The sequence below is a fragment of the Pinus tabuliformis genome, chromosome X, assembly GCF_031772625.1.
Source record: "Pinus tabuliformis cultivar Carrire ecotype Pingquan chromosome X, CPIR1, whole genome shotgun sequence".
NCBI lineage: Eukaryota > Viridiplantae > Streptophyta > Pinopsida > Pinales > Pinaceae > Pinus > Pinus tabuliformis.
The window spans coordinates 792,492,190-792,504,134 of record NC_142308.1 but is presented as its reverse complement, the minus strand read 5'-3'; the positions used below and the strand labels follow the sequence as shown (position 1 = coordinate 792,504,134).

At 37.2% G+C, this 11,945-nt stretch overlaps 1 pseudogene; it reads left to right on the top strand.

Moving 5' to 3' along the window:
- The first annotated feature begins 958 nt into the window (after nt 1-958).
- LOC149142204 (glucan endo-1,3-beta-glucosidase 12 pseudogene) lies at nt 959-10,377 on the top strand (annotated as a pseudogene).
- The last annotated feature ends 1,568 nt before the right edge of the window (nt 10,378-11,945 follow it).

The window sequence follows — 11,945 nt, the reverse complement described above, 5'->3', positions numbered from 1 at the left end:
GAAGGGGGGAACAAAAGTTAAGATAAGGGATATTTATGGGTTTTTAGGGAAATTACAAGGGGAAAGTGATTTTTTCCAAGGGGAAAGGGTTTCACACTAGGAAAAAGGGGTTTTTGGGTAAAAATGACCTCTGGAGGGTATATTGCTACGAAAGGTGTGAAACCAAGGGAAAGGGTGAAAATGAAGGGAAAAGGGTATTTTAACAAGAAATGTGGGAAAATGAGGAAATTAATAAGTATGTAGTGGAGGGTGAAATGAAATGAGGAGAAGTTAACCAAATCAATTTGTGAACATCTTTTCACCTTCATAAATGCTCCTGCACACTGCAACACATGATCAAGCATGATAAATGTGTTTATGTCTTAATCAACATTGTACTTCTGCAACTTTTCTTCTACCTACCCTTTACTTACCCTAACCTTTTTTCTTCACTTAATTGGGTGCATTTAGGCTAGCAGACCCTTTATTTCCTTTTTCTTTTGAAAAGCAAACTATCTAATTCTAACCTGATAACATCCAAAGGCTCATATTAAACTGATGAGCTCTTTATTATTCTCTAACTAATTACTGATCTGTCAAGATTAAACAGTTTGGCTAGATCTTTATTCTCTAACCATAAACATGAAATTTAAAGCATGAACTAGTCAATATTAAACTATTTGACTGTCATGGGTTGTGGCATTTATGACAAGCTGCACACAAACATTATTTTTCATAATAAAGTAAAAAGTAGTGGCACTTGGACTTGCACACTTTCAAAGTTCATTACTTTTTTCTTTTCTCTCTAACCTAACATTTTATTTTTGCCTTCATTTTTTAGGGCATCTATCCTAACATTTTCTTTGATATGGACATATTTATCAAAATATTTCCTCACATTTTTATTCGATATTCTTTTTGTCCATATCCTAACTTAACATTTTTTTGAAAAATATTTTCATTTTTTGGCTAATTGATTCTAACTTACCTGTTAGTGTCAGTCTTGTCATACTGACATCAGTGATCAAAATCTTCTCTTTTGCATTTGCATAGTAAGAGTCCCATACTATAAATTTTAATCACTCCATTAGGTCATGGATCCACTGATGGTTGAGGTCACTTTAATTTTCCCTCATGAAATATACTTGCTTATCCATTTTTCTATAGTCTTCAGTCATGGTTCATTTTCATTCTGCAGTTTCATTTCATTAGGTCATAGGGTTTCGTCCCATTAGGTTTTATGGTTTCCACATAGTCAAATTTGATGTTAAATTCCAATAAAGATCAACAAAGACATTAGGATGCCAAATAAACTCAATCATAGTATCTAGAAAGTCAAAGGTTATTCTTTTCAAAGCTTAATGTAATTTTCACCTCAAAACATGCTTTGAGGTGAAAACAGATTATTTTGTTTTTATTGTCATCTCTGATGTAATTTCATGTTCCTATATGTAATATTGATTCCTATCTACTCCTAAGCATCAATCCATACCGCCTAGCTACAAACACTGCAAAAGATCAAGTCAGCATGAGCTAATCCACCTACAAAAGCAAAAGTGAATCAAGCATTAAAAACAAGGTTTTCAAAAAGGCAAAGAACATTGGAAAAGTGGGTTTTCAAAATGTAAAAATCAAAATGGTGCCCATATGTAAACCCTCTCATCCTACTTTTACTCAGCATTGGGAGGCATCGCCCATCATATACAAAAACAGATAGAATTTACAAGTGTTGATGCAATAGAAATTGAAAATATTGCAGAGCCACATGTTATTTGAACAACAACTTCTATTGTCCCACTTGGTTGGAGTGGAGTTTCTACGATTTTGTGGTAGCATTTAGGAAAGTTTATATGAGAACTCGTCATATTCGACTAGTGGGATTGGAGGATGTTGGTTCTGGTTCAACGAGTAGAGACTGCAGTGGCAATTTTGATTGCACGAGAACTATTAACAAGTAGAAGGCTTGGATTGGATTGAGAGTGATAGTGGCACTGCACTTAATTTTGGCTTAATGTTGTTATTGCCTCAGTAGGTGGTTATACTTAAATGAAGTCCTAGGAAGCTCATCTATAGGACAGTGAGGTGGAAATGGTGATCAAGTGGCATAATATTTGTCAGTTAGGAGTTGATTCCCAATATTTTCAACAATCGATAAGAATCATGTTCAAAATCCAACATTTCTAGATTTTCAAAAGCATCTAGTGAAAAAGTGAAAATAGCTTGTCAAATGGTTACAAAATTGGCAGGAAGATCTTCAGTTCCATTTTCTGGGGGAATAAGAACAACAGGCTGATCAACTAACTCCAAAATTCGTGCAGGGAGGTGCAAGGTGGCAGTCGAAGGGCAGATTTTGTGGAATTCCACCCTTAAAGGAAGTAGATCTTGACCAAAGTTCACTGATTTTGGTTTTCAAAACAACTCTATTTGCCATAGTTCACGAGAGTTTTATTTAATATTGTTTAGTTTTAATATTGTTTTATGATAGCATTTTATTATTAATTGTATTTTTTATTTTATTTTTTATTTCCTATGTTGAGGAAATAAAAAATAGATTTGTAATTTAGTATATATAGGATTATTTTTAAAAGATAGAGGTTCAATTTTTGCAAAATGAAGAGGCATTTGGACTGTGTAAAGTTTTGTTGAATATCATTTTAATAAAGCAATTTTTTCCCTTTAAGCCCAGGATCCATCACGATGCTTAAATATCCAGTATGTTTTTCTCATAAATTCATTTACACATTATGTATTTTCTGCTATTTTTTGTTACAACATTCTCTAAGTGAAATGTTTGGAATCCTTCAATACCATGATGCTCCTTTCATAATGATTATGTTGTTAAATGTGTGGTTATATTTTTAGAATCCATCCCATGATAGATGCTCTGTTGAGTAACCTTGTGCTTCTCTTTCGTCTAAAGTTGTTGTTGCAGATCCATCCATTTTTTGATGCCTGCAGGGCAGCGGGCTTTCTCCCCTATTCTTCTTACATTCACAATCTTTGATCTGGTTGAACATTGAACTTACTTTGCTCCTAATTTGCTAGCAGAAACTGGCATCAACTCCATAGATCAAATGGTCCTTTCTCTTGCTGTTTTTGACCCAAAAATTTTCAAACAAATCCCCGTACTCCATAGCTAGGCTAAGATTTCATTTATTGCAGCCACGTTGTGTTGGCAAAGAGAGAGCCCTCTCTAGTCTGGCAGGGCTAGATGCCAGATTGAAGCTTGGACTGTGGTTACCTCAGAATTGCCTCTTCTTAGCCTTGAGGTTAATTCTAAGTGCTAACATATTGGCGCCATTGTCGGGGACGAGGTGACAGAGCTTCTCTGGGAAATATTGTTCAAGTTGCAGATCTGGTTGCTGATGGTGGACAACAATCAGACACATATGAAGGCTAAAATCATCTACCTGATGACTCAATTATTCAAGATCTTAAGCTTCGACTTCACTACCAACAATCTAGATTTCACTACGTTGATGGTAATCATCGATGACAGGGTATGTGGCAAATCCGTTATCTAGTGAAATGTTATTGACTTTAAGGGATGAGTTAGCAAAATTTCAGATTGATCAGAATTTTTCAAAATCAGTGTTTCTTAGTTTGAAATCTATCTGACTCACACCTGAAAGTAAATATTGTTTTCTTGGTTTAGTTTCTAAAAGATTAGAAAAGGAAATTGAACTATTGGATGTTCAAATTAAATCACATGAATTTCGGGATCCCAAAAAGTTCTTGGAAACTCTCCCTCCTTCAAAACAAGAAATGATAGGGTTGTAAGTGGATGTTTGCATTGATAGTTTGCATTTGGAGGTCTGTGTTGAGGAGTTATGGAGGCAAACATAGTCTGTTTCTTTGATCTTATTGTGGCATATATGGAGTATTTTTTTAGTTTGAATGATAAGTCTGATTGTCTTCCACACAGCCAAATTCAGTTTGTGCATGGATGGTTGTCAGCATTTACATTTGTGTCCTGGTTCAAGCACTTCTAAACAACATCCTTGTCACAGTTACTTGATTGGTTGGTCTGGCATTACAACATTACTTGATCTATCAATTTTGCATCAGCGTAGGGCAGATTTGTAAATAAATAAGCTGCCCAAGGCATCATTTCAGTTTTTGGTATTTGTCTATGTACAGTTTGCAGTATGTGTATGTTTTATGGATTGGTATAAGTTGTTTTGGGTTTGCAGTTGTTTGACCGTATTTCCTAATGTATGTGGAACTAATATAAAGTTCCCAGATATCTACAGTTCTTGGCACCTTCAAGGAGCTGCCATCCCCGATGGCGCCACTATTAGAGTCAGTCCTTTAGCCTTCCTTCAATGATCAAAATGGACCTCTTACTAGGTTTGGTTTTATTATATGTTTTGCACATGATCTTCAACACAAAACATGTCATAAGTGTGTCCATTAGAAGCATCTCGGAAATATCTTTGCAACAGTATATCACACTCCAAAAATAGGTTCTTGGATCAGAAGATGTGGTCAAATGAAGATGGATACTCATTTGATGAGACAACTGTTGTCCCAAACAACTGTTGTTTAAATTGAGCAGCAACAAAGTATTTGTCTGTAGTGATAATATCTCACCTAGAAATGCTTTTGAAACTATATACAGAAGGGCTTGCGGTGCAAAGAAGATGATCAAGGTGATTATGGGAAAACTAGTGCCTTTTCGATCGACTAGCCCTCTAGGTTTGGCAGCTACCTTAGAAACAACAGTTTAAAGCAATTCATGATTTCTTCTATGCATAATAGATAAGAGAAAGACAAAGGAACCAACCTAGAACTTCCACTTAACTCCTTGCTTTATCTCTCTCCCCCTTGACAGATCTTGCAACTCCTCCCCGTACTTATCCCACTTGGAGAGTACATGTAGAAACACAGTAACAAAGAACCGTCAAAGCATCTTGATTTATTATATCATAATCATTACAGAATCAGATACATAATGAGCATACAATGGCATTCACAAATGATAACATTCACAAGTACACAATTATATGGAAGAAAACTTGAAGAGCTTTATTAAATAGAAGGGAGAATTACAACCCAGTTTTCTAATCCAGCATCATCCTCCCAGCATCAATCCATCTTAACCTCATGAAATAGCAATATCACACCAACAATACAATGCTATTTCCTCAAATACAAACTATCAACACTTCCTTGCAATTTATAATATTCCAGCCTCTAGATCTCTTAGATGAGGGATCCATTTATAAATGTGTGCAAGGGTGTGGGCCATCTCTGGGTTTTTTATTAGTCTCATTCTACTTGTTGCATTTGGTTCCACTTGGAGATTTCTTGGATCTCTTACTCATCCCTGGGCGAATTTAGAGAGGAAAGTGTCATAGGAGAAGTTTCTAGAAGATCCGATGAGCATCCACTTAGCAAACTGTCTCAGACATTTGTCCATCCTCGCCCATCACACCCTATAGAAGGCCTAATCAGTATCCATCACACCTGAGCAGTGTACCACTCAGTATGCATCACACCTGGCCAGTGTAGCAGTCAGTATGGTCCAATTTAGGCCATTTCTGGATGGTTTTTCAGGTGGAACTTTTGGGGAATGATGTAATCAAATGACCATGTCCTTTTAGGGTATGAAACAACTCTTTTAGGGTTTGAAGAGCCCTAGTTTATAGACATATAAGATTGGGGTTGAAATGCCCAAATATCTCTATAACAGTTGCCCCCTAAATCATGAAGTCGTAAATATTGATGTGGCTGAAATGCTTTATCATGACGATCCGAGGTTTCGAACTGGAAGGTGACCTGTATAAGATACAATACAATACATCATCATAATATAATTTTCATGATCTAGCTAAGGCGGGCATTCCCATGCTCAACTTTATAAATTCATTTCATGTACATAGAATAGATAGTCGTCTGCATATGCAGACTGGTGATTTTTTAGAGGTAGAGGCATCGTCCTTGGTCCGGATGACCATCTGTGCAGTGTTCTTGTACATTTGATGTTTTTTATATCCCTAAATATATCACAGCTTGGATGGATGAAACTATATCTAGGGTCTTCAAACTCATTCAATCTTCACCCGATGTACAAGTTGATCCATGTGAAGAGATGTTCTGAAGTCGAACATGGAAAGACATCGCCTGATTACCAGCCAATAATGTGAGCTGTTAACAGGTGCGAGAGGAATCATCGATAATGATAATGACCCTCAAGGTACTACAGTACAATTCATGTGGTGTGAATATATGATCCAATGTTGAACACCACGCAAAATCTTTCAGTCGAAGGCCATTAATGTCAACCTATCGCTAGAAGTGAGAAACTTTCCATTGAGGCATGCAAGCTTCGAAGTACTAAAAGGGGTGTTTCTAAGTCAACTTCTTGGATAATGAGTTGATGTCAACAAGAAGTGACTCATCGTAGGAGGGCCTTAATATATCCCACATCTACGACACGAAACAAAGAAAATGATTTTTTTGGAGGTGAAAACGATCTGACGACACAAGGTTCAGGAATAGCGGTCATGAAAAATGAAGGTTGAAGGTATTGCATTGGATGAGGCATTAACTGGGTTTGTGGTTTCTCAACGGAATGACTTCTCTTGAACATGTCGGTGACACTGAGATGGATTGGTAGTGTTAACCCCAAAAGATGGATGGTGTGAAAGACCAATGGTGAGATGACTAGTGAACAGAATAACCCAACCCGACTCAATAATGGTAATGGAGTGAAAGTATTATGTTCAAGAGCGACCTGCTACCATAAATTTCTTCAAGTTTTCTTCCCTTTTTCCCCAGTCATTGCTGACCAGTACCTCTTTATTTTTTTCAAGCTTGAGGAGGATAACATATGCTTGTTCTATAATTTTCCCTTCAAGTAAACCTGTCGCTGTGTTTTAACGAGTTTAGTGACAGTGAAACTCGGTCTTGTCTAGAATGGACAAGTTTGTTTCTATTGTTTTAGCGAGTTTAATGAAAAAGATAACTTGGTCCTTTTCATGTTTAGAGATTTTGAAAAGGGATGAAAAGGGGACTCTGCCTCATCTAGAATGGACAAGTTTGTCACTATTGTTTTAACGAGTTTAACGACAAGGATAACTCGATCCTTTTCATGTTTAGAGAGTTTGAAAAGGTATGAAAAGAAAACTCCAGAAGTTCTTTTTCATATGTTAATCCCTTAAGTCTGAAAAAGGATAAAATAATACAAAAGGGATGACTTTTTCTATCACTTTAACGAGCTGAAAAAGACAAGCGCTCGAACTTTTTCGTGAGATAATCCCTCGGGTCCGAAAAATATTAAAATATACCAGAGAGTTGGCACTTCCAATCACTTTAATGAGATGGAAAGGCCAATTGCTCGACAATATTTTCATATTTAACGAGTCTGAAAAGGGTTTAAAGGAGACTCAATTTTGAGGAATGAGTGGTGTTCAGGGTAGAAATTGGTTCCGGGTAAGCTTGGAACTTCTCAAAACATGGTCGTTTCTAGGAGGAGGTTGGCTAACAAGGCCACTCGTCACAACTGTTCCTCAAAATGGTAAACAACCTAGTGGAAGCGTATGATTAGCCATTTTGTTTCTGGGAAAACTAGTGTCTTTTCGATCGACTAGCCCTCTAGGTTTGGCAGCTACCCTAGAAACAACAGTTTAAAGCAATTCATGATTTCTTCTATGCATAATAGATAAGAGAAAGACAAAGTAACCAACCTGGAACTTCTGCTTAACTCCTTGCTTGATCTCTCTCCCATTGACAGAGCTTGCAACTCCTCCCTGTACTTATCCTGCTTGGAGAGTACCTGTAGAAACACAGTAACAAAGAACTATCAAAGAATCTTGATCTATTATATCATAATCATTACAAAATCAGATACATAATGAGCATACAATGGCATTCACAAATGATAACATTCACAAGTACAAAATTATATGGAAGAAAACTTTAAGAACTTTATTAAATAGAAGGGAGAATTACAACCCAGTTGTCTGATCCGACATCATCCTCCCAGCATCAATCCCTCTTCACCTCATGAAATAGCAATATCACACCAACAATACAATTCTCTTTCCTCAAATACAAACTATTAGCACTTCCTTGCAACTTACAATATTCCAACCTCTAGATCTCTTAGATGAGGGATCCATTTATAGATGTGTGGAAGGGTGTGAGTCATCCCTAGTTTTTTTATTAGTGTCATTCCACTTGTTGCATTTGGTTCCACTTGGAGATTTCTTGGATCTCTTACTCATCCCTGGGTGAATTCAGAGAGGCAAGTGTCATAGGAGAAGTTTCTAGAAGATCCCATGAGCATCCACTTAGCAAACTGTCTCGGACATTGTCCATCCTCACCCATCGCACCCTATAGAAGGCCTAATCAGTGTGAATTGCACCTGAGTAGTGTACCACTCAGTATGCATCGCACCTGGCCAATGTAGTAGTTAGTATGGTCCAATTTAGGCCATTTCTGGATGGTTTTTCGGGTGGAACTTTTGGGGAATGATGTAATTAGATGACCATGTTCTTTTTGGGTATGAAACAAATCTTTTAGGGGTTGAAGAGCCCTAGTTTATCGACATATAATATTGGGGTTGAAGTGCCCAAATATGTCTATAACACAAGGTTGCTTCAGTGTTGCGGGGTTACCAGTGGATGAGAATTATGTCAGTTTCATGAAAGTAATTATGTTGCACAACATTTGAATGTTTATCAACCATAAAGGCTATCATAAACATTTTTTAATATCTCATCAAGAAATAATGAGTAGCATGGCTGGATTGTGATAGAGAAGGAGAGAACAGAGCATTAGAGGTCTATTTCCATGTTGCTAATAGATCAAATATGGAGGAACCAAGGTTGCAAAAGGCAATGCAAAATGAAGGTGAACAATTGGTACTGGGTCTAGGTCCTGTTCAAAACTCTTTTGAGAGACTCTAGATCCGTGCTCCTCTTAGGTGTCCAGAAACAACTTGATTGGTTCAGACAACGAAGGGAAGATGCAAATGCTTCTTTGAAAGAGGATGATTCTAATTTGATTTTAAAAGAAACATCATCGCTACAAGCTCTTGAAATCCATGAAGGGGCAGATGGAGTAACCTTCAAACCATCTCTCGATGTAGATAAAATCTCCTCTGAGGTTATCAAGAAGAAATCAAATGAAAACAAGGAATCAAGAAAAGAAGAATATATACAATGGTACAAAGTGCCCAATTTACCTGCATATGTTCCTTTTGGTCAGTTGTGCTTGTTGTAAAAGTTATCAGTTGAACCATTATCTGCTTCAGAGTATGCTACTCGAACTTCGGCATTTGCAGGGTTGACAAGAGGAAGCACGGTGGGAGTTTGCTATGGGTGAGAAGGCGATGACCTTCCAACCCCAGATAAAGTAGCCCAACTAGTGAAGTCAATAGCTCTCAAAAACATAATAATCTATGACTCCAATGTGTAGGTCCTTCAAAAGTTTTCCCACACTGGCATTGAGCTCATTATTGGGATACCCAATTTAGATTTGCTTGGATTTTCACAGTATTAGAGCACGACAGACACATGGGTTACTAACAATCTATTGCCATACTACCCTGCCACCATGATAAAATATATAGTTGTAGGAACCGAAGTGACTGAGAGCACAATTAATGTTACATCCCTTGTCATTCCTGCAATGCGCAATGTACAGACATCTCTAAAAAAAGCCAGACTTGACCAAAAAAAAATTAAGGTTTCTAGCACCCATGCACTTAGTATACTTTCCAGATCATTTCCACCCTCTACAGGGGCATTTGACAGTAAATATGCATTTTTCCTTAGCCCCTTGTTGTAGTTTCTTGCTCACACACAATCTCCCTTTATGATCAAATCCCTACTATGCCTACAGAGATTCCCCTCGCAAGGTGTCCCTGGACTATTCTTTGTTCAGACCTAATGATGGTGTCATTAACCAAAACATGGGTCTTGTGTATACTAATATGTTTGATGCACAACTTGATGCTCTCTTCTTTTCTTTAGAAGCCATTAACTTTAGGTCACTTAGAGTATAATGGTGACTGAAACAAGGTGGCCCTCCAAGGGAGGCTCTAAAGAGCTCATAGCAACTGTTGTGGGCGTAACCTCATTTTCAAAAATTGTTCTTGTTTCAACTATAGCAAACATAGTCACCTTTAAAGTTCCTACTATTATGAAATTTGGCCTACTACAAACTTCATGATTTCAAACACTCAGCTTCAAACTCCACGCGCCCCTACAACCACAACAACAACACACACAAGTAAAAAATCGAAAGCCAAGCCAATCTAGAGTGTGGCACTGCGCTTCTGGTTGTGGCACTGCACTTCTGGACTATGGCGCTGTGTGTAGCACTTTGGCGCTGCACATAGGACTCAACATTGGGATGCATCGCCCATCGTTTACAAAAACGGATAGAACTTACAAGTTCTAATGTTGTAGAAATTGAAAATATTACAAAGCCACATGTTATTTGAACAACAACTTCTATTGTCCCACTTGGTTGGACTGGAGTTTTTGTGATTTTGTGGTAGCATCCAGGAAAGTTTATATGAGAACTCATCGTATTTGACTAGTGGTATTTAAGGGTGCTGGTTCTGGTTCAGTGAGTAGAGACTGCAGTGGAAATTTTGACTGCACGGGAACTGGTAACAAGCAGAAGGCTTGGATTGGATTGAGAGTGATAGTGGCGATGCGCTTAATGTTGTTGTTTCCTTAGCAGGTGGTTATAGTTAAAATGAAGTATTGGGAAGCTCATCGAGAGGACAATGAGGTAGAAATGGCGATCAGGGGGCATAATATTTGTCAGTTAGGAGTTGATTCCCAATATTTTCAACAGTTGATGAGAATCATGTTCAAAATCCAACATTTCTAGATTTTCAAAAGCATCTAGTGAAAAAGTGAAAACAGTTTGTCAAATGGTTACAAAATCAGTAAGAAGATATTCAGTTTCATTTTCTAGGAGAACAAGAACAACAGGCTGATCAACTAACTCCAAAATTCATGCAGGCAAGTGCAAGGTGGCAGTGAAATGGTAGATTTTGTGGAATTCCACCCTTAAAGGAAGCAAATCTTGGCCAAAATTCATTGATTTTGGTTTTCAAAGCAACTCTATTTGCCACAATTCACGCGAGTTTTATTCAATTTTGTTTAGTTTTAATATTGTTTTATGATAGGATTTTATTATTAATTGTATTTTTTATTTTAATTTTTATTTCCTATGTTGAGGAAATAAAAAATAGATTTGTGATTTAGTATATATAGGATTATTTTTAAAAGATAGAGGTTCGATTTTTGCAAAAGGAAGAGCCTTTTGGATTGTATAAAGTTTTGTTGAATATCATTTTAATTAAGCAGTTTTTACCCTTTAAGCCTAGCATCCATCACGGTCCTTAAATGTCCAATATGTTTTCCTCGTAAATTCATTTACACATTATGTCTTTTTTGCGATTTTGTGTTACAACATTCTCTAAGTGAAATGTTTGAAATCCATCAATACCATGATGCTCCTTTCATAATGATTAGGTTGTTAAGTGTGTGGTTATCTTTTCAGAATCCATCCCATGATAGATGCTCTATTGAGTAACCATATGCTTCTCTTTCATCTAAAGTTGCTGCTGTAGATCCATCCCCTATTTCATGCCTGCAGGGCAGCAGGCTTTCTCCCCTATTCTTCTTACATTCACAATCTTTGATTTGGCTGAACATTACACTTACTTTGCCCCTAGTTTTCTGGAAAAAACTGGAATCAAATCCATATCCCAAATGGTCCTTTCTCTTGATGTTTTCGACCCAAAAACTTTCAAACAAATACCCGCACGCCATAGCTAGCTTAAGATTTCATTTATTGTAGCCACGTTGTGTTGGCAAAGGGAGAGCCCTCTCTGGTCTGGTAGGGCTAGATGCCAGATCGAAGCTTTGTCTATGGTTACCTCAGAATTTTGTCTTCTCAGCCTTGAGGTTAATTCTGAGTGCTAACATTACCA